Here is a 7,144-nt window from a genome sequence, read left to right on the forward strand (position 1 = left end):
AAAAAGAACATGAATTTCGAATCCCATCATAAAAGGAGTGGTCCAATTTTTTAGCCTAGATATACAAAATACACAGAAGTTCCTCGACGAGACAAAGGTATATTTTTAGTTATTATTAGACTGATTAAAACTAATGGAGTAATATTTTTTAATTACTATTCACAAATTATGAAGATTAATTAATAATTTAAAATTATTCTTGGTGTCAGTGCCAAATTCCTGATTCTGCAACTGATATAGATGACATTTGTGAAAATCTGTAGATAATCATGCACAATAACGTTACGGTATTAAAGCAGATCAATGATTCAGATGGTTTCTTATTTGTCGATTGTAGTTGTTTTATATACATTCAAGTTTTCTATATATATGTATATGTATTGAGTCTACGATAATAAAGTTTTGCATGACAAATTAATGAAGGAGGAAAGTTGACGGAAAGCAAACTTCAACGGAATCTGCAAATTAATTAGATGGAATAAAGGGAAATTCCTTTATTCTCCAAAAGAAAATTTGGACAACCCCATCTTTGTTGTAAAATTGTCTAGTCCAGATGATAAAGTCGAGAAAGGGATCAATTTTTTTTTTATATGCAAATTATTTTTGGCAATGTTTTGTTGCGTCAACATTCCACTCGAATGTAAATGCCTAATTTTGACATCCACATTTTAATTTCCGAAAAAAAATAAAGCAACTAAGATTTTGATATACATTCGGATCAAATGCCTTAGGATATATGGCATATTAAACATGAGAACATATCCTAAGGATGCTATTAGAAGATAAATTCTCTCAAAATAATAGTTTATTAAGATAGAGATCGAGTTCATTTAATCTATAAACTCCATATCTGCTATCTTACATATATAGTCGAAATTAGGTTACGTACACAACAATAAAAATGGGCAAATAGCCCAAAAGACACAAAGTTTGGTAAAATTCTAGTCTATTCCATAACTTTAAAAATGGCCAATTAAATCATAATTTTGACGAATTTTTGAATTGAACTTGACGTGAACGCAATACATCAATATTCCAAAAGCTCAAAAAGCATGCTCGATTCCGGCATCCACATCATACGTTCCCCGCGTTCAATCATGCTCAATTCTCCCCAAATCCAATTCCTTAAGATAATTCAGAAAATCATCAAAGTTATGATTTAGTTGACTATTTTTTTAAAGTTACGGGATAGAGCGAAATTTGACCAATCATCGTAGGGTTTCTGGGCTATTTGCCAAAACAAAAAAGATAATGATTATTGAGTTAGGGACGGTGGAAAAAAGCAATGATCATGGATCTGAAGTATTTGTAAACGGGCTTTAAGAATATTTTCCCCGGCCCACTTCTAACTGTCACTGTCATTTCCAATCGTAATTAAGGTAGTGGAGATTAGATAATTAACGACTTAAAATATGACTTTTCAATAACTAATTAATGAAGGAAAAATAAATTGCACGTAATTCTGATAAGACAGGACAGCTAATTACAACTAATATTCGTGACCGATATCTTTTACGGATCGCAAGAGCAAAGTATCTTCATTGATATGAGAAAATAAATAAAACAATAGTAATTATCATTTGGCAAATTAATTCAGGCCATAAAGCCACATATGACATAACATAACAAATTTTGAGACTAAAAAGCCCATGATATTTAAGGCCCAATTCTCATAAGGTCCAATTAAAAGCCAGACCAAAAAAGTCCAGCCCAATAGGCATATCATAAATACAGTAACATTTTTTTTCTATTTTTCAATTTTAAAGATGCTCACACACCCACGACTAGGGCCCCTACCCAAGTGTCCTAAAGAAAATAACCTTTAAATTTAGTGAAATGCTAACCATTAAAGTTCATATCACTTGACTAAATCAACTATTGATATTGTTTTCAACAACACAATAATAGCCTGTGGGATTGTGGTCTATTTGGTGGATTGTGAGTGTATATGAGTGGTCTATTTGGTGGATTGTGAGTATATGAATTAAGGGGAGTGGCGCGGATACAGAATATTGTTATAGTAGGGGTTATATATTTTAATTATGAGATAATAATTTTTTTATATTTGTTTGTTTTGAAAGGGGCTTTTCACTCTAATTTACATAAAATACTAACAAAAACATAATGTTATATAACTAAAATAATTGGGGAAGGGCTCAAGCCCCTCCTTAGATACATGTGTGTCCGCCCATGTGTGAATTCTTGAAGATGAGTTGTCTCTTTAGAACATTAGCAATAGAGTAGCCTCACACGATTGTTCTCTTATAGCGTGAATATCGAGTCGGCTGCTCTATTCCTCATCGCGGTGCTGCAATTTTTTTATTGATTTTGTTTTATTTTACTTTTAATATTCTAGTTTTATTTATAAATACACTAATTATCGACATACCTCTTACAACTACTTTGCTTACAGTATTGCGGTGCTAAGATCATCAACATCAGTCTATTGAGAATTGAGATCTCCAGTTAATTAGTTTTAGCCACTAAACTTGAGCTACGTCATGCACACGAAGGAATTAAAGCAAATGAGTATTCAACATATATATAAATCATCTCTTAATTCTCTTCGCTCAGTTTAAATTCAGCATTCCACTTGTCACGAAGCCACCGCTGCAAAAATAAATCACACATTAATTTCGCGTTGAGTCAAAAGACACAATCAAGGAAAAACATTAGACAATTTAGGAAAATTGCTTACCAAATACCAAGTTTATTACCACGTGTCGGAAGACAGAAGGTGATGTAAAATTAGGGTTTTTTTTTGTTTTTACTCTCAGTTAGCTTATTAGTACTTTTCTACATAACTATATTGAATAAAATGATTCTAGTACTGTTAATGATAAAGATACAAACAAAGTATGGTGCCTCATAGTAGATAAAAAAAACCCCAAATTTATACACTATATATGTATAGATCTTGTATAATCTATGCGTTTGATAGCACCCAATACTCTAGAAAAGGGTACGGTTTTGGTCAAAGTCTGGTGTTTGATACCAAATGTAAATTTTTTAGTCGGCCCATGTAAATAAGTAAGGCCCGGTCAAGCCCATGAATCTATACTAACATATGGCAAATAACTTTTCGGAGGCAAAGTGGCCGATAATATTCTAGCCTTGGATAACGTGTCTAGAAAAAGATTGACATTTCCAATGCTACCCTCCTTTCATTTCAATCCTTCTTCTTCCACAACATAAGCCACTCAAACTCCATCGAGGACGGCGGGTAATCGGCGGAAAAACCATAGAAGCTGGCGAGGATTTTCCGGCGCCGTGTGTGGGAACCAAGAATTATCCATCCCCATCCAATTGCAGATCCATAATCATTTTGCAGGTTGGTTAATTTGAACTTGAAAAAAACAAAGAAGGAAAGAAGTAAAAACTTACCGAGAAATGCAGCAGAATGGAAAAATTGGAAGAAGAAATGAGTAGGTGACTGATATTAGAAGAAAAGAAGAGAGATAATAGTGTAGCTCTTCAAATTTCAGATTTCCCGCAAAATCTCTATGAGAAACGCAGGAAATGAAAGGGGGGAAAATAGATTTCAGTGATTTCTAAAATATTTTAGGGCTGCAAAGAGGAATCGACGTATAAATAAAATTCAATATTGAGGATAAAAATGTCAGATTATAATTTATGTCAACACTTCCACCAATGTATCAAACATCTGTTTCTTAATCGTGGCCCATACATATACTACTACCCAACAAACATAAGAAAATGGGTACTCAGTAATCATATTCTCGGTCAAACTCTTCAGAATATTGTAATGGGCTTTATTCATATGATTATTATCAAACACACCCTTAAGTGTATTGCTATACATACAAAAATTAATAATTTCAAGGTCAAAATTTCAGAGAAATCTTGAATTTTGATAAAATTTCAGTTTGTCCCACAACCTTAATAGTCGTCAGTAAAAATCATGAATTTTAAAATTTTTGTCACTCTTCCCGCATGGTCTAATATTTGGGTGAAATTTGTATCTAATTTGGCATCAGAAAAGGTCTACGAGGAGTAGATCGCTTGAGGAATTTTATCATTTTTCTCAACACACTTAGCAAATAAATATATGTGCATCAAATCATCAACATATTACAAAAATATAATATGAATATTTCGTCATGAAAAAATATGTTCAAATCCGTGGTTTTTATGGATGATTTTTATAGTTGCAAGATGGACAAAAATTTGATTAAAGTTCATTATTTTTCTGGCAATTTACCTTAATTTTAATTGATATAGTAAATAAATAAATAAATAAATAGTTTGCATAAAGACAAATCATATACAAAATGTGTTTGATTATTCAGTCAAGATCATGGAGCAAATTTATTTTGGTTACTAGATCTCATCCCCGCTTAATTGGCTTTTAGGAACCCATTGTAAGATAATGAAAATGGTTAATGGCAAACAAGACTAATATATTAAGACTAAGAGAAGGCTCATATTATCTATGAACTTAATTACACCAGTTATCATTCATAATCAATGTGAGATATTAGAGTTCATAACAAAAGCCCTATTGCAGCCTATAATACATTACATTATACTTGCATAAGTATTCATATACATATGCATTATTCCACGTGAAAAAAAAATCATGTATAGTCGTCAAATTCTGTCACACAATGTAGTTCATAATTCAGATTCAAAAGAAAGTTCCTAACAAAGCAATGAAACACGAGTTTTAGATTTTTAGGCATGGCTCTTTAGGTCAAAAAGTTCTAACATCTTTAGTAGTAGTTGCCTATTAATTTTCATTTATAACTGACAAACTATTGTACTGTAGTACTCCATATAAATAGAGTGTACTCCATTTTGTACACCCCACAGCTCAGATCTACTCCTCTTCAAAATATAAAATAAATGAAATGAAATGAAATAGTAAAAAAAAATCACCCCCAAAGCGACAAGTCGTGCACCATAAACAATAAAATCGATCGAGGGCCATCCACAATATGTACATGATATAGACATTACAAGCACAAAATGATATAGAAACTAATAAAACAAAATACCATATAATTTCATATTTAAATTATATATCTAGTACATACCCTGCCTGCAAAGAGATAAATACTCTTGTAATGTACAACAATCTGAAAATGCAAAATTTCTTACCCTTTTCTGCTGCAATTGATTGATCGATTTCCATACATAATCTTGGCAAAGCGAGCAGTCAATTGCAAGTTACAACTTAGCTTCATTGCATGTTCAACCTTAAACTAATCTTAAACACCCTTTTAATTTCCTAACTATTTCAGTCTCGTGTCTCATTTTATACAGAGATTTAAATCACCACCAATTTGTTTTTATTTAGCATATGGTATATTTCAAGATACATGCACCCACACTCCCAATTCTTGATTTATTCATCAGATTCAATTCCAAAGAGTTTGCTACCTTAAAATGAAACATTAATATGCAACGGGCTTCCATGGTCCACCTATCTAAAACTATATTAAATGAATCACTTTTACCCATACCATACACCAACACCAACACTAATCAATCCATGGAATCATATCATTATAGTTTTGAAATTATAAAAAGGTAAGAATTACAGTTGGCTTTATTATGTAGATGACAAAATACAGCAGTTTCAATTCTAGAAGGATCCAAGCTAAATCTGAATGATCAGCAATGTCAGAAAATACAAGTACCTAAATATTCTATATATATTTATTTCTTCATCTTTATGAATATATATTTCCTCACATGATTCAATATATAGTATCCACATCCATTCATATACATATCACAATTTAAGTGTTCTACTTATATATAGTTTTATATGTAATGCATACATATATTTTGATTGATCTTCCTATGATTTTATAGTCTCCAAAACGATCATTGGTTCCTAATTTGATAGTCGATCAATACTTAGAAGAATTTCAAAACCTTAAATTCATTCATGTGCACTAGTTAATCTATACATGATCCAAATTTCAAAAATTGAAGAAATCTTGTGCATAAATTAAGGGCAAAATTAGGGTTTTATATCAATTTTAAGGTCGAACAGACAATGAAGCAAAGGCTAACTGCAAAATTAAGGCGACGGCTGACTTGACAAGAATAATACAGAAATCGCTTACATGTTTCACGACATCAATACACGCCATGATCGTTCAATCACCTCAAACTTTCAACCGATCATCTGAGAAAACCCCTAATTCAAATATGACAAGTACAAACCTTAGATAAATTACAATTCGAAAAAAAGAAGAAGTCAAAACTGAGAAAATTAAGGAAGTTACAAACCTTGTCTAAGATAAGATGTGTGTGTTAGTGAGAGAGAAAGTCATGGATTCATGTGTTGATGAGTTGAATTTATAGGCACACAAATAAAGCTCCAAAGATATTTGGGTTGTGTGGAAATAATCTAATGGTTAAAATCAATAAAATGTTTGACCGGCCGGTGAAGATTGTGCACAAGTGCATTTGTAAATTCACAATATTTTCACCAACCCATTCATTTCTACCTCTAAATCTATTACATTTTCAAACTAAATAATAGTATATGTTTCATTTTCATATGTGCGGCGCACTTCTTTAACCTAAGCATTAATTTAATCAAGGTTAAAGATTTTATAATTTCTAAAAAAAGTCTGACTATTTATGTTGAGGTAGTACGCATTCTTCTTTATAAGCAATATTTAGGTACAAATATCCCCCCACCAAACATATTTATTGAGGTAGTGACTTGTTGGTTATTTACAGGTGTGATATTTATGAGATAGTTTTGCATATTTAATTCGAGTAAATGACGTTGTATGTGATAAATGATGCTACTCTGTTATACTCCCTCCTTCCCCGGAGTCGCTCTTTGACCGAACACGAGTTTTAAGAAATGTAGAGAAAAATTGGTTGAAAAAGTTAGTGGAATGTGAGACCCACATTTTTATATTGGTTTTATAATAAAATGTGAGTGGAGTGAGTTAGTGGAATGTGAGGCCTACTACCATTTATGGTAAAATGAAGAGTGACTCTTAATGGGGGACGGCCCTAAATGGAAATTAGCGACTCTTATTCGGGAACGGAGGGAGTATTCAACAAGTATCCTTATATGTACATACTAGAAAAAATGGGGCCGGAATTATAATAGGTTCCAAAACTAAAATATTTTACTATAAGTTCATCT

The 7,144-nt window shown here is 31.9% G+C and overlaps 1 long non-coding RNA gene across 1 annotated transcript; it reads right to left on the bottom strand.

Annotated features, from left to right (window-relative positions):
- Positions 1–4,995: 4,995 nt before the first annotated feature.
- On the bottom strand, positions 4,996–6,907 carry LOC121780874. Its single transcript, XR_006046109.1, has 2 exons — positions 6,265–6,907; positions 4,996–6,172 (listed from the first exon to the last, which is right to left on the bottom strand). It is a non-coding gene; the product is annotated as an uncharacterized LOC121780874 (long non-coding RNA).
- Positions 6,908–7,144: the final 237 nt, after the last annotated feature.

This window comes from Salvia splendens, chromosome 20 (genome assembly GCF_004379255.2).
Source record: "Salvia splendens isolate huo1 chromosome 20, SspV2, whole genome shotgun sequence".
Taxonomy (NCBI): Eukaryota; Viridiplantae; Streptophyta; class Magnoliopsida; order Lamiales; family Lamiaceae; genus Salvia; species Salvia splendens.